General features: G+C 45.5%; 1 protein-coding gene across 1 annotated transcript in view; it reads left to right on the top strand.

Annotated features, from left to right (window-relative positions):
* The first annotated feature begins 9,108 nt into the window (after positions 1 to 9,108).
* Positions 9,109 to 12,549, top strand: part of VEPH1 (ventricular zone expressed PH domain containing 1) — a 55,066-nt gene continuing 51,625 nt past the window's right edge. Inside the window, exons 1-2 of the transcript XR_009278143.1 lie at positions 9,109 to 9,410; positions 11,719 to 11,773. The gene's annotated coding sequence lies outside the window, so the exon portion shown is untranslated. The remainder of the gene's footprint in view (positions 9,411 to 11,718; positions 11,774 to 12,549) is intronic.

Here is a 12,549-nt window from a genome sequence, read left to right on the forward strand (position 1 = left end):
ATTAGACTTCATAGCTGTCTTTGAAAATAGCTTTTAAAGTTTAAAAAAAATGTTGCAGGTAGTATTTCAAGTATTTTTTTATACCATTCTGGCACTGTGCAGCTGAGCAGACCCACTAAAACAGGACATGGTATTTAAATTTGATTTTTGGGGGTTTTTATTATTCAATATATATGGAGTAGAATATTTGTGTTGCCAGTCTCTGAGACTATAATTTTAGTATTAAAAAAAATGCTATTTTTCTTAAATCTCTGGCAAAATGTCCTGTCCCAGGAAGAGGAAACCCAGGAACTCCACATGAAAAGAGGATAAGGAGACTGCCAGAACATTTCTTTGCTTCCTGTAGTATTGAAGTTGTCAGTGATGAGAAAAGCATGAGAATGGTTTGTGTTGGAAGGGATCTTAAAGATCATCCAGTTCCAACCCTCAAATTATAAAATTACATTAAAATGGTTTATGTTCCTATAACAATTCTTTGCCTGTAACCTCATATTCTTTCTTAGATTGCTGCTCAAATACTGGTTACTTCCATATGGAAAAATTCCAGTGAAGGTGTGACCTTGGACCCTTGGCATCATCCTCTTCTGCAGAGATCCAGCAACAAACAACACTGTTATGGTCCAAGGTATTTAGGAATAAGGAATCAATAACCTGAGCCTCTTGATTGGACTTTTTCTCATTTTAATATCTTACTCTGGGGTGAATAAACAAATTGAGAATGGTTTCGAAGTGAAATCCACGTGTTTAGGAGCAGCTCAGACAAGGAAGCTTTTCCCTGGGGTTTGGGAGATGTGCCACAGCTCCTCTGCAGCTGAACATCCCTGTGCTCCGGATGCCAAATAACCAGCACTGTGAGTGATGTGTGAGGATGTCAGCTGTGTGTTTGGCTGCTGTACAGGGTGTTTAAACTGAAGATAAGAACAGCTCAAGCCCCAAAAAGGGGTTCAGTTTTACAGCGTTCATCGGTTCATTCCTGCTGGGGAAGGAAAAGGTGGAGCCGCGCTGTGGAGTAACCAGGGATTCTGCAAGAATGTGCCGGGATTAACCTGGTCACTGGGTTTTGGTTTAAACTGTTGTCTGAAAGCATTTTAGACACTCCTGGTTGTGAATTCTGCTTTTCCAGATTTCACCTGGAAACCAAGGTCAGTTCCCAGGGAACAGTCCCAGTTTATCTTAACCTGGGATAGCGGAAAGTGTCCCTGCCCATGGCAGGGCTGGAATGGGGTGAGCTTTGAAATCCCTTCCAACCCAAACCAGTCCGGCTTCTTTGATTCTGTGAGCTTGGATTTTATGGTTTTATTAACAATAATAAACCAAACACCAGAAGAGAAGGAAGTGCCTTTCTGGAGAGCCCAGCATCCCATCCCGGGGAGCCGCATCCCTGTGGGAACGGGGTCCCGGGGCTGCCGTTCCCCTTTTCCCTGCGGAGCCGGGGATCGCCCGCGGGTCCTCGGGGGAGCCACGGCAACGGGAGAAGCAGGACAGGGGAATAACAACCGGGAACGGTGTCGGGAGCGGCCCCGGGAGCGGGGGACACGGAGCCGAGCGGGGCCGGCATGGATCCGCAGGGCTGCGGCTGCTGCTCCGGCAGCCGGCGGGCTCGCCTCGAGAGAGAGCCTGAGGGCGGGGAGGGAGCAGGGGAGCACCGGGAAAAGCGGGATAGGCGGGATAGCCGGGATAGCCGGGATAGGCGGGATAGGCGGGATGACCGGGATAGCCGGGATGCCCGGGATAGCCGGGGTAGCCGGGATAGCCGGGATGACCGGGATAGCCGGGATGACCGGAGCAGCGCCATCCCCTCAGCCCCGGCCCTGCCCTTCCCGCCCGCCGCCATCGCCTCAGAGCGCGGGCCCGGGGCGCCCCCTGCGGGCGGGCGGCGCTGAGGCCTCAGCCCGCCTGAGGGCCGGGAGCCGCCGGAGCCCCAACGCCCCGCGAGGCTGGGATTTAATCCCTGAATCCCAGCCTGGGGAGGGCTGGAAGTGCCCACCCCGGGCCCAGACGTGCCTTCCAGGGCTGGGCAGAGGGGCAGGTTCAGCCTCTGACCTGCGGGAACAGCATCGTGAGACCTTCCCAGTGCAGCACCAGCACCCACCTGCTCGCTTAAATACATTTTAATCTGATCAATAAAGACAGATTTATTACAAAGAATACAAAGAATTATAATTACCAATCCTAGGATCTTTCTAGGGATCTTTGTCCCTTTAGAAACATAGAATGGTTGGGGTTGGGAGGACCTTAAAGCTCATCCCATCCCACCCCTGCCATGGGCAGAGACAGATTCCAGTGTTCCAGGTTGATCCAGGCTCCATCCAGCCTGGCCTTTGGACACTTCCAGGGATCCAGGGGCAGCCCCAGCTGCTCTGGGTACCCTGTGCCAGGGCCTGCCACCCTCCCAGGGAAGGATTTTTCCCTAATATCCCATCTAACCCTGCCCACCTTCTTCTCAGGGCCATTTCCTCTTGTCCCATCACTGCAGGCCCTTGTGAAAAGTGCCCCTCCAGCCTCTTCTCAAGCCCCCTTTAGGTCCTGGAAAGCCAGACATGAATATTTCAGAATATTTTGATCAGGAAGAGTGTTGTATAATTTACTGAATTTTTAATACAATTTTACTTCTTATTCTCATACAGGCTCATGTCAGTGGTCGCTGCAGCCTAGCTAATTAACACAGGGCTGGGGGAATGATTAAAGGCAGGCTCTGGGTATCTACATTGTTCTAGTTTAATCGCTGCTCACGCAGTGATTCAGTGTTGGGTTTGGCAGTTGAGCTGCATTTGTCTGGCACGGTGAAATTCCCTGTTATGTCCATGACACTCGTGTGTTGGGGATGGGAAAAAGCAGGAGGATTTGTAGCAGCTCTGGTGGCAGGATTGTGGAAGGAATAGGTTTTGTTATGTGGGGAAGACCGGGAGTGGAAGGTGTCTCCTCCATCCCAAGCATTCCAGGATTCTGTGGTTGTAGGAGGGGAGCTCCTAGATGGACCCTTCATGCAAACACATTGTCCAACCAGCCTGAATCCATCCCTGTTTCCTTTGGATCTGTTCTGTAGCCTTCTCACAGGTCCTCCTTCTCACCTTGTCTCCACTTGTTCCTGAAGATTTAAAAACTCATGTTAATCATAGTTAATCGAAGGAGCAAAAAATGCAATCTGTATGTGGGAAAATGGTGCAAAGATACCTCTAAAATCATTACAGAGACTAAAAAAAGTTTTCAGAAACAGAGATTGAGATTCCTGGGTTTATCCAGGCCTGTTGCTGTCTCTGTTCCTGAATAAACACATCTTTGATGTCACAAGCTGCATTTCATGACACTCCCTTAAAAAAGAAGTGACTAAAGAAAGGATAATGTAGAAGACAGCCAATTACTCCATAAATGTGAACTACATTAAAAGTGGTGTATAACATTATATATTTATGGCTACAGTTTTGTTCTGCTGTCAGATAACAAAATGAATAATGCATCAGTCCAAGAACTTGTCATTAAGTGAATTTCTTTGTTGCCTTGCTATTAAAATATAAAAATCCTTGGTGTGTGTATATGTGTGACAGGAACCACTTCTGGGAGCAAAATATAGGGTGTGTGAAAACTGTTAGAGTGGCAAATTGAAGTAGCTTTTATCATTTTACAGGTGAAATCGTGTTAGGGATTTGAAGACATTTGGGAAGGTTTATTTTCCTGTGGATGAGAGGTGATAAATGCACTTCACTTCTAAAAAACAAACTTCTCAGTACAAGAAGGACAGGGATGCACTGAATCCAGGGGAGAGCCATGGAAATGGTTCAAAATTCAGGGGAGAGCCATGGAAATGGTTCAAAATCCAGCTGGAGGTGGCCCTGACCACCCTGCTGGGGCTGGACTTGATGGTCACTAGAGGCAATTTCCAGTCTCAACCCCACTCTAAGAGATGGGACACTGAATAATTAAGAAGATGAGACTGTTACTCAGATGGTTAAGTTAGGCTGAAGAATCTGCTGAGCTGAGATCTGGAACCTCCTAAAAACATCCCTGAAGTTCATGGTCTTCATCCCCAGCTCCCTTGGGTTTCAATCTCTTTTCCATGTTGTCTTCCTTTAATCCTTGTCCTCCCGAGGAGAGGGGAGAGCATCTATTTACAGCCTGACAAGGGAAACCAAAGGGCCAATCTAACTCCTGATTAGGAGAAAATTGCCTTTATGGTTAAAGTCAGTTAAACTGGATATGGAATTTCAGGCCCCAGCTGAAATCCTCACCCTGTCCAGTGAGTCCTGCTCAGGATAAAAAAAGGAAACCCTAATTCAGTTAGATGAGGGTGAAGCTGTTTTGGTGTTGAGCCTCCCAGGCTCCTCCATGTAGATGCACGTGATGAGTTTGCACCTCTCAAAAGTAAGATTAAACTTATCTGAAATACCATTTATCTCAGAATGCATTAATCTGATTTATTTTTTTTCTATTTTCTCCTATTTCTCCCTAACGTAATTGACAGCAAAATTGAATCAGTTTCCTACCAAGTTGGACTTGAAAGGTGAACACTGAATTTTCTATTACTTGGTTTTAATGCAGTGTGTACACCTCACGATTTGATAAATTCAGACCTGCTGGGGGAAAGCCAGGAACCACATTTTGGACACAAAGGATCAGATCTTGTTTTATTTGGCAGGAACTATTGGTTTAAATTTTGAAGTTATGAGAGGAAGATGGTTTCTCTGCAAAATGTGTTGAAAATTCAGGGAGTTGCTTTCTGGAACAGGAGGTTCTCAGGTTAAGGGAGGATGTTGGAGGGAAAACAAAACAGATACCAGATATTATCAGATAACCCTGATACCACCCAAAAAAGCCCAAAACAACCTCCCCACAAACAAACCCAAACCAACAAAACCCCCAAAACACAGAGAAACTGAGGAAATGAAAACTTAGTGAGGATTGTTTGGGAGCAGGACAAGACAACACGAGCAGAGTGAGAAAGAGATGAAAATAAAGAGACATTTCCTTCAAAAGGAAGCGTTTGAGAGAGCAAAGAATCATTAATTCAGACACTGGAACAAACCAGTGATGTGGTGTCCTCTGCTGCTAATGGAAAAATCTCTGGCTAATGAGTAATTTCCTAATTGTAGAGTGTTGAAAAGCTTTGCTTAGGGAAGCAACATCAGGACAAACATCAGGTGAGCCTGGACCTGGCAGCTCTTGCCTCAACAGGTTTGGTAAACTCGAGGATTTTCCGATCCGACATTCTACAGTTTCACGCTTATTTATACAAAGAATTCTACAAATCTAGCAAACAAAACCTTGCCTGCCAAGCCACTTCCACATCACTGCTGGTGTTAATTAATTTAAATATCGTTTCTTGTGAGGTGCTGCCTCCTCTTTTCCCCTGCCTGGTTTCCCTCAGCTCCTGAGTGTGTTCTGCTGCTTAGTTCTGCTGCTGTAGAGAAATGAGGTTGTGCTGGGAGCCTGTTCCCCTTCCAAAGCTCTGTGCTCCTCTGGGGTGCAGCATTAATGATGGAAAGCTTATCCAGCAGGTGTTTTAGGGTTTTTAGGGCCTTTCTGAGGCATTTCTCCGTAGCCAGGAGGAGAAGCTCACGAGCAAGGTGTGAGCACTTTGTAGAGCGGGTACTGCTTCTCTCCCCTGGAACACAGCACAAATCCCCGTGTTCATTTTCACTGCTATGGATTAGCTGGTTTCATTAGCAGCTTCAGAAGCTGATTAATATTAATAATCCCTGTTAGCCTATAGATTTAATTAGGGTGAGAAACAGCTGGATGCCGAGCTCCAGACGCGGTGTCTTAACTCGGGCAGCTGGGAGCGGCAGATCCTCTCGGTTACCCATCAATTCCGCTCCTCCTTTCTGCTTCCAGGACCCTGTTAAAGGCTCCTGCCTCCTCCCCAGGCTCTGGCAGGGTGCTTGGAGCAGTCCCTGTAGTCGGGCAGGTTTTTTTCTGTGTGGGAATAGCCGCTTTTGCTCTCCTGGGTGAGTTTTCCTCACTGCTGCTCTCAGGGATGGAGAATGATGCTTCCTTGGGCTGTCAGCAGCAGCTTGGTTCGTTTCTCCTGGGTCTCCTTAAAAGAACTCGAGCGAGCCGAATTTTGACCCCTCGGGGTATTACAAAGTGTGGAAAACAGGAATGTCAGGAGTGCAGAGCTGTTTTAAAGAGCTCCTGAACTTGCAGAGCTGCAGCTCCAGTGGCACCGACCCAGCGCTCGATGTTGGATGGGTTCAGGTCTGAAAGCCCCGCAGGTATGCAGCTCAATTAGCACAGTTCATCAACTACACAGCTCAATTAAGGAAACCCTGGCCGTGGAAAGCAAAGCCAGTGCGAGGAGCTGCCTGAAGTAAGAAAATATGCGTTCAGTGGGGAAATGATGCAGGTGATTGATGAAAATGTCACCTGAGATGAGAAATGTGAATGTGTGGGGATGTAAAAACAAGGCTGGGTGTGCTTGAGTTTGTCCAAAGGGAGGCTGAGGTGACTTTTTTTATTGCTTGTGAGTATTTTGGAGACCTCTCTGAACCAGCAGTGGTTATAAAGAAACGAGTATGCAGAGTTTCCCTATTCGTGATAAACTTTATCAGCAGGATGGTGCAGCAGATGTTGGGTGTGTGATGCAAATGAGCCTTTGGAGCAGGGCAGCTGTTCATGAGCTCTGAGCATTGCAGGAGGCAATACCCACTGCAAACCCAAACAGCAGAACCAAACTGGGCAGGGTTCAGCTCCCCCAAGACTCAGAATCTCAGAGTTTTATTCAGGGAAAAGCCCTTTGAATGTCAGCAGGGGCTGTGACCGTGGCTGGTACACGGTAACTGGAGAATCAGCAAGATTTGGTACGGAAACAAGGGGAACTTTACATGGTTCTCGAGGTGTCCTGGCTGATTCCATCACAGGCAGGGGAATGTTTCCTGCTTTTAAGAATATGAGTGGATTAGGGGAACATTCATGTCCTGCTTGGCCAGCCTTGGAGTGCACATATTTAAAGGCCATTAATAAGTGGTGCCCTGTCCTGGATCTGTCCCCTGCCAAGGCCACCCCAGCACAGAGCAGGATTTGAAACTTTATTTATCCCATCCCAGGCTTCAGCTTCAAACCCAGACAATTATTAGCCAAACTGAAACCCACTGGATCTGTGAGTCCTGCACAGTTCTCCTTGATTTTCCATGGCTGATTCCTGGCATGCAACAGGATTTTGGCACTGGGACAGGCTGCAGGGACATAAACCTGATTTTGCCATTAGCCTTTTATTATAGGACGGGAGTGGGTTCTTATGAATACCCAAAATTAAAGAGACTCCAGCCTGACTGTGAAATTAATAGAGCTATCACCCCCCCCCTCTGTCATTATACAACAATTGTTAATTATTTACAAGCAAACTTCTGCAAGAACAGTATTGTAGCTGTCGGCATTGTCGTTATTAAAATTAAAACACTTTGTCTGGGTGGAAGATAACATGAGTCATTTTGGTGAAATGTAATGAATATGGAATATTCTGTTGCTTTTCCCCAATTAGTCAGAGGGAGAACAATAGCCTGTCTCTTCCCTAACAAGATGTTTGTTTTTAAAAATCTAACAAAATAAATATTTCCAGGGCTTTGCTGAAAAAGGGCGTCATTCATTGTAGCTGTAATAAAAATTAAAACCAATTTATTTTTTTTCCAGAATGGGGAAAAAACCTATTTTAATAAGGTAAATTCTCTTTATTCAGCTGGTGAAAGATGTGTGTGAACTTTTTTGCTTTATTACCACGATATCTTAGTTTGTCTCATTATTACAGCAAAGACTTTAAAGCTCATCTTGTTCCACCCCCTGCCATGAGCACCTTCCACTGTCCCAGGTTGCTCCCAGCCCAGTCTAGCCTGGTGAATCCACAGTCTCTGGGTGATTTTGGCTGCTATTAGAAGTCAAAATTAGGTTCATGGTGAGCAAAGGAAGTTCTGAATTCCTGCTGTACAATGAATAAAATCGTTATCAGATGCAGAAATAAAATCCAACCCCCAGTCTCTCCTAGTCAGACCACCCTGCCCTGTGAAATGTATAATATTAAAATCTCTTGTTTAGAATTTCAGAGTGAGAACATTTCTGCCCTGCCATCATCTCACAAGGCTTTTTACAGTCCCATAGAAGTGGGAGAGAAGCCAGCTGTGTTCCTGTCCTTCCTGAGCTAAAAGGAAGATGTAGGAAACACACAATTGGATTTCCCTTAAAGAACAACAACAACAACAACCTGAACATCGTTAAAAGAATGTTTTCACCCCCCATTAATTTTGTATTTGATTGCCCAGGCTGTGGTGCAATGAACAGGAGCAAAAAAGCCATTAGGAGGAATTGCCATCAAAACTGAGGACCTGTGTGACTGCATGTGTATTCTAGGGAGCAGATTTTTTAAAAAAACCTATAATTTATAAACTCCTTCATTATTAGAGAAGCCCTAACAAGAGTTGTACAAATGTTTCTCCTCATTATCTTTGGGCAAACAGGCTTTCCTTTCTCCCAGCAGCTGCCCAAGGGTGCTTGACCTTACACTTGGCTGTTCCCAGTTGGTTCCTTTGATATTTCTTTGGCTGCTGTTAGAAAAATGTCCTTGCTGGGACACTCCCAGTGGGGGTTTGCCCCTGTGCTCTCCCAGGAGAGGAGGACACAGCCAGGCTCGGTTCTACGGGGTCGGTTTTAGTTAAGCTTGGCTTGGTGGGAACCCAGAATTCATTTGTCAGAGGGAAGTTAAGGGGGAAAGGACGGACCTGCTCGATGGGGAAGGATCAGGTGTGTGTGGAATGCCTCTGGAATGCTTTGGAGATGATTTCTGTTCCAGCTGCCAAGCTCTGGAGGTGCTCAGGTAGGTCCTGGGCACGGGTCCCACCTGGGCAGGTCCCTTGGGAAGGGCTGGCTGAGGTTCAGGAGCTGCTGAGATGCCACAAGTGTCAGCTGAAAATCTGCATTTCCTCAGTGTCCTGCTCTGCCCTGACTTTTCCTTTGGATCCAGCTCCTCCAGAGGCACTGGCAGGCTCCAGCCTTCCAGAAGAGGCCCCACAAGTAATATTAACTTCTGCAATTTCCTTGTTACTCTTAAGCAGGTTATTAATTAACTGAATGTAACCACCGGCTGTTGATAAATCCTTTTAACGAATTCAAATTCCGTATCGAGCTGGGAGCACTTTCACTCGAGCTGCTGCCCGAGTTAAGCTGGGTGAGGAATTATTCCTGATGTGTTTTCCAGCAGGGGCAGAGGGAGAGAAGATATTTGTTTGCTTGATTCCACATGACAACTCCAGGGTAACTGAATAGTCTGTACGGTCGGGTTGACAGGGCTGAGCAGCCTCGCTCACATACCAGAGCCAGGGGGATGGAAGGGGCACTGGCAGCTGGGATGGAGCCCATCCCAATTTCTCTAAAGAGCCTCAATTTGCCATCAATTATTCATGTTTCTTCCGAGGTCTCGCTTCTGAGAGGTATGAATAACTTAAATATGTGTTCATGTAACAGTTTGAATAATGAATAAATTACTGGGAGGAGGGGAGTTGAGGAGCAGGGCTGGGTGTTAAATAATGGAGGAGGATTTGGAGGGAATGTGGTCGTTAACAGCGTGGCTGTTCCTGGCTTTCTCTGGCTGCAGGAGCCGTGGGTATGAGATGTAGGAATGTATTACAGTGATGCCTGCGAGAAGTGCAGTGAGCTGGCTGGAGGTGCCAGGGAAGGGAAAAGCAGTGTTTGTGTGTGGAACATGAACCTGCAGCACCCCTGGATCCTCCTGGAGCTCAGCTGTCTCCTTCCCCTCCCTGTGCTTGGGGAAACTTTGTCCCTGGGCTCCAGCCTTGCTTTGGGGGAACCCTGGCACATCGGGGAGCTGCTGGTCCCATTAAATCTCCAGCTGGAGAGACCCTGGGGTGGATTGCCAGGTACCTGGGAGGAACTTCAGGACATTCTGTGCTTCTCTGGTGACTGCTGCTTCAGGAGACTTTGAGGTTCAGTGATTTTTTGCATTTATTTACTGCTCTAGTCCAATTTTCCCTGGCAGAGTGGCATTTTTATGATAGGGTTCCTGTATTCTGACCCTCATGCTCTGCCCCATTTCCTCCTTCACTCTCTTTGGACAGAAATACCCATTATTCCCTTTGTAAAATTTTAAACCAAATTCTTTTTCTGTAACATCACTGCAGTCTTGGAAATAACTCACAGACCTAAAAGCTCATTAAGCAGCCCTTGAAAATGAGCAGCTTTTGACAGCATCATTGTGACAGTGATGGAATTGGTGTTTCTTATGAAGCCACTGATTCCATTTTAGCACTGTGTTGTTTAGTTTAGCCTAATATTTTATTATCACAGAGACATTTAAACATGGAATTCTTACAAATCTGCCTTGCTGATGTTAAAAATGCTGAGTCTTATGAAGTGTTATATAAAGCATCAGTGTGTGCTGAACCAGCTGCCAAATACGCTTTCTTCTGGATTGACAATCAGAGAAAACCGTCTTGACAGCACCCAGATAATGAAATAATTTATTTATATAAAAAATTGATCAAGTTGTCTGTTTGCAGCAGTAGAAGTTCCTAAGTACATTCTTACCCCTCTGCAGCAGTGCCTTTGCACAGGCTGTGCAGCCAAAATTGCCTCAGTTCAGGCAGATTCTGCCCCATAAAGCTGCTGATTAAACCAGTTCATCACAGGGGAGAATATCCACACATCTGGAAGGAGCCTGAACTCTCTTCCAGCCCTGGAATTCTGCTGGGAGAGATCTCTCAAAAGGCCCTGTAATTCCTGATTTTCCTGCAGTGGAGGGACAATGTGTCCATAGGGACTCAGGTTCCTCGTGTCCAAGAGCTGGATGCTGAGAGCCACTCAGCTCCCAGCACTCCAGCGAGGTGTTTCATTAGTAAAAATTACTTTTAACCCTTCAAATTAATTTTAGGGGTTAAAATTAATTATTAGACATCATAATTTATCATTTCATCGTCCGGTTCAGCTCAGCATCCATGGGATTTCAAGGGATGTGAAGTGTGGAAACATGTCCTGACAGAAAAAAAAGAGAGAGGCTCATAGGAAACAATGGTTGTCTTGTGGGAAGATTTTAAATATATGCAGCTGATCCCATGGGAACTGCTGTAGTCTATTCACCCTGTGTGAAAATGATGCTCTCTCAATATAATCTTTAATCCTTTTCTTTCACTGAAAAATGTGAGAACTTTATTTCCAACTTTTGAAAGGATGCTTAAGCATAAAAGTAAAGTAAATTTTGATTAGTGCAAGACAGAGGGGAAAGGTTCTCTGAAATATCTTGTAATATTCTGTTCATAAGTTGCATATGTGGATGTTCTTAGGAAATGTAGCCAGGCTTTTTTTTTTCCCTGGGTCAGTGCAAGGGGGGAAAGGAAGTATCCAGCAGCAATATTGGCAATATTACAAACTTCTGTAACTCTCTGAGACAGAAATTCCACAATTTTTTTTCTTTTAAGATGGGACAAAGAATTTCAACAGAATGGAATTCTACCTGAAATTTGGATTTTTTTTCTTTGAAGATTAGAATAATCTTCCTGCTATTCATGGAAAAGGAAACTAAAAATAAATATGCAGTTGTTGTAAATGTTTATCTGCAGAGCATGGGAATCCAAACCTGCTGTGTTTGGGCTCAGGTCCTGAGGATTAAACCCTGTTTGGTGCAAACCAATCATTCCTGGAGGAGTCCTGAGGGGGATTTTACAGTCTGGAAAGGCAAAGAATCACTAACACTATTTTCCTTCTGTTTCCCCCCTTTCATCCAAGGCACCCAAAGCCCTCTGTGTGATCCATGAGCTGAGCATGGCAACACGGCTGCGAGGTAAGGAAAGGCAGTTTTGGTTTCCTTTTAAAGGTTACTCCAAGCTCTGGGCTCTGTTGTGCCCAAGATGACCACGATAAAACAGCTCCCAGTCCTTTAACACGAGTCTCTCCAGTGCCAGGGAATTCCCAGATCACTTTCCTCTCCCATGGAATTTCCTGGACACTTTAAGTTCTATTTTTGAGCCAGATGCTCATTCTGTACCTTTTAGATTTTTGAAGATTTCAGAAAATGAGCGTGGCTTTGTGCTGAGCAAAGAGCTTTGGCACCTGTGGTGGCTCAGCCCTCCCGTGGGGAATAAGAAATTCCCTGTGGGATCTGTGCTGCAGCATTTGGAGAGATCCATGGTGTGATGCCCATGGAAAACTGGGATCACAGAGGAGAGGGACTCTGGTAATTAACTGGATTTCTTTGGGAACCTGGGCTGGGTTGGGAGCATCCCTGTCCTCGCTGCAGCTCCAGCAAGGGAGAAACCAGAAAATCCTCTAAAGGATTTACATGAACTCCAGAGCTCCCTGAAATTCCTTAACCAGAGTGAAGGCTTTCCTGGTGGATGTTGTGTAGCACAGAACTAGATAAAAAATGTCATAGCACGATTGTTTGAAGGTTGTGTTTCTGTTTTCAGTGGGATAGCACCCAGAAAATCAAGCAACTGGATTTACTTTTCAAGCCTTTTGGAAGTTAAGGAAATTATTTTCTTGTAGAATTCCCTTCACTGGAAATATATATTAAAAAAATGATCTTCTCCCTTCCTCTTTGGTTTAAAAGAGATTTTT

This window comes from Poecile atricapillus, chromosome 8 (genome assembly GCF_030490865.1).
Source record: "Poecile atricapillus isolate bPoeAtr1 chromosome 8, bPoeAtr1.hap1, whole genome shotgun sequence".
In the NCBI taxonomy this organism is placed as follows: Eukaryota; Metazoa; Chordata; class Aves; order Passeriformes; family Paridae; genus Poecile; species Poecile atricapillus.